Below are 3,992 nucleotides of genomic sequence, written 5' to 3'. Positions count from 1 at the left end.
CCTACTGAGCCCAGTACAGAAGAAATCAAATTATGAAGGCACTCATATGGAATTATGTAGTAAACAAAAGATGTGTAAACAAACCAGAATATGATTTATATTTTACATTCTTCAAAGTAGCCACCTTTTGCTTTGATGACAGCTTTGCACACTCTTGACATTCTCACAATCAGCTTCACAAGGTAGTCACATAGAATAGTTGTACCTTGTCAGTAGTGAATTTGTGGAGTTTCTTGTCCTTGTCCTCTTAATGTGTTTGACACCATCAGTGGTGTTATGCTGAGGTAGGGTTGGTAAACTGTCCTCTACAATGAATAGCTCTATTAAACTACTGAAACATATTATGTCAAGAACCACTCAACTAAGTAAAGAGAAATTACAGTTTATTACTTTAATACAGATACAGCTCAAAAAATTAGAATATCGTGGAAAAAGTTCAGTATGTTTTGTCAATCACTTCAGAATGTGAAACTCATATTATCTAGATTCATTACACATAGAGTGAAATATTTCAAGCCTTTATTTCTTGTCATTTTGATGATTATGGCTTACAGATAATGAAAACCCAAAACTCAGTGTCTCAAAAACTTAGAATATTACGTAAGATCAATAAAAAAAAGGACACAAATGTCAGGCTTCTGAAAAGTATGTTCATTTCTTTTTTTTTTTTTTTTTTTTTTTTTTTTTTTCTCTTAAGTATGTTCATTTCTATGCACTCAGTACTTCGTTGGGCCTCCTTTTGCATGAATTATTGCATCAATGCGGCATGGCATGGTGGTGATCAGACTGTTACACAGCTGAGGTGTTATGGAAGCCCAGGTTGCTTTGATAGCGGTCTTCAGGTCATCTGCATTGTAGGGTCTGGTGTCTCTCACCTTCCTCTTGACAATAGCCCATAGATTCGCTATAGGGTTCAGGCCAGGTGAGTTTGCTGGCCAGTCAAGCACAGTAACACCATGGTCACTGAACCAGATTGGTACCTTTGGCAATGAGTTCAGGTGCTGGAAAATGAAATCAGCATCTCCATAAAGCTTGTCAGCAGAAGGAAGCGCTCAAAAAAGTGCTCAAAAAGTTCCTGGTAGATGGCTGCGTCAAAGATTGTCTTCTGGAAATCTTTCAAGTCAAGGGTCTTTCCCATGATTGTGTAGCCTACTGACCCAAACTGAGAGACCATTTAAAGGCTCAGGAAACCTTTGCAGGTGTTATAAGTTAATCAGCTGGGTGTGAGTTTCCAATATTGAACTTTTTCACAATAGTGAGACACTGAGTTTTGGGTTTTCATTATCTGTAAGCCATAATCATCAATATTACAAGAAATAAAGGCTTGAAATATGTGTAATGAATCTAGATAATATATGAGTTTCATTTTCTGAAGTGATTGACAAAAAAATATTGAACTTTTTGATATTCATATTTTTTGAGCTGTATCTGTACATGAAGTTCTGTCCATTCTGAAATTTTCAAGAACTATGATTATATCCTCAAGAGCAGTGCAAGAACTGTGAAACGGTGTAATGAAACTGGTCTAATGAGGAAAGGAAAAACAAGAATTACCTTTTGCTGCAGAGGATAAGTTCATTGGAATACCCAGCCTCAGATTAGAGCCCACATCAATGTTTCACAGAGTTCAAGACGCAGCTACATCTCAACATCCGCTGTTCAGAAGAGGCGGTGTGAATCTGGCATTCATGGTCAAATTGCTTCAAAAAAGCCAGTGAAGAAGAACAAGAAGAATAAGAAAATTCTGTATTTTGGTCTGATAAACCCAAATTATAGATTTTTGCTTCCCCCCGCCATGTCTTTGTGAGACGCCGAAATGGTGAGTAGAGGATGGTATGCGGATGCTTTGCTGGTGACACTGTAGGAGATCTATGTAAAATTCAAGGCACACTTAACCAGCATGGCTACCAGTGTATTCTGGTTTTCACACTTGGTGGTTAACATGTGTTTTTCAACAGGACAATGACCCTAAACACAACTCCAGGCTATGTAAAGGCTATTGACCACGAAGGAGAGTGATAGACTTCTGTGTCAGGTGACCTGTTCTCCACAATCACCTGACCTACACCCAACAGTCACATTCTCTATTCCACAGTCAAATTTAAGACATAAGACATAAGACATATTTATTAATCTCACGTATGGGAAATTACCTTGTCACAGTAGCACGGAATCTGGCAAAATATATATACAAAAACAATAACAACTTCGACAGGGGAATTTACCAAAAAACACGATACAAATTTGAAAGGTAAATACAAAAAAAGTAACAGCACTCTGAAAAAATATATAGTGAAAAATAGAAATATAAGGACATTTATATTTATATTCATATTTGTATTCATATTTATATTCCATGTCCTTCTAATTCAGATTTAGATTATACTGTATTTGTTTTATTTTTTTACTGGGCATCTTACAGAGCTATAACAAAATCTTGTTGCACTGTACACCTTGTGTTCTGCAATGACAATGAAGACAAGACTATTCTTACTGAGATGGTTTAGGATGAGTTTGACCACAGAGAGACTATTAAGCAGCCAACAACAGCTCAGCACCTCTGGGTACTCCTTCATGATTGCTGGAAAACCATTCCAGGTGAATACCTCATGAAGTTGATTGAGAGAATGCCAAGAATGTACAAAGCTGTCTTCAAATCAAAAGGTAGATACTAATTATAACAAATAAAGATGAACCATTGAATGAGAAGATGTGTCCAAACGTTTGACTGTGACTTTGTGATTATGAAATTCAAAGTCATAATTATGACTGAATCTCATAATTAGATTATTATGACAATTTGTGACTCAATTTAGTTTTGCAGTAAAGGAAATGGGCGTAAAGAATATATATATAATATATACATATATAAATATATAGCTACTATTTTATATTTAGCCTCACTTAAAAGAACAGTCACAAATAGGATTGAGGCCACTGTGAAAACCTTTTTTTGGTTGTGACTTTTTTCTCCAAATTCTGACTTTATTCTCAGAATTATTCAGAATTCTGAGAATAAAGACAGAATTCTGAAAAAAGTCACAATCCCAAATTCTCTCTCTTTTTTTTTTTTTTTTTTTTACAGTGGCCCTGATCCTCTTCCGTACAATGGAACCATGGAAGGTAAAATATACAGAAATAAACCGAAATTTTCTGACGACTCTGCAGTTGTAGGGTTTATAAGTGGTGGACGGGATGAGGAAGAGTATAAAAGGCTGGTGGACGGATTTGTGGGGTGGGCTAGAAGGAATCACCTGCTGCTTAACGTGGACAAGACCAATGAGATGGTGATCGACTTCAGGAGGATGGGAACAGCTCCTCTGCCCCTCAGCATACTTGGTAGGGATGTGGAGGTGGTTGAGGATTACAAATACCTGGGAGTGACCATCGACAACAGAATGAACAGGAGGACCGAACAGCAGACTCTATTTCCTAAGGAAACTGAGGTCCTTCAATGTGTGCAGCAAGATGCTGGAAATTTTCTACCAGTCTGTTGTGGCCAGCACACTTTTCTCTGCTGTGGTCTGCTGGCAATCATGGATAACCCTGACCACCCCCTCCACCACACAATAGACAGACAACGGAGCACCTTCTCCAGAACGCTACAGGAAATCTTTCCTGCCTCAAGCCATCAGTCTGTACAACTCCTCCTCTGTGGGTGACAGATGACACTCTGGACTTCTGTTTTTCTTGCACATTTGCACATGGTTGTTTGGTTATTGGTTGTAAATTCATTACATTTCATTGCAATTTAATTTAATTTTTAAATATTCACTTATTCTTAATATTCACTTATCTTTAATCTTTGTAAATATTGTGTAGGCTACAGATTTATTTATTTATTTATTTTAGGTTTTCTGTTTTTTATTGTTGATTTTACATTGCTGCTGCAACAGTGAAATCTCCCAGTTTGGGATTAATAAAGAAACAATTTAGCTAGCTATCTATCTAAAAAAGAGGAATTGTCTGGGAGACTTCGGCTTGGGTCGGGT

Source organism: Chelon labrosus, assembly GCF_963514085.1.
Source record: "Chelon labrosus genome assembly, chromosome: 16".
In the NCBI taxonomy this organism is placed as follows: Eukaryota; Metazoa; Chordata; class Actinopteri; order Mugiliformes; family Mugilidae; genus Chelon; species Chelon labrosus.
The sequence above is the reverse complement of the archived record's forward strand: the minus strand, read 5'-3'. Positions refer to the sequence as shown.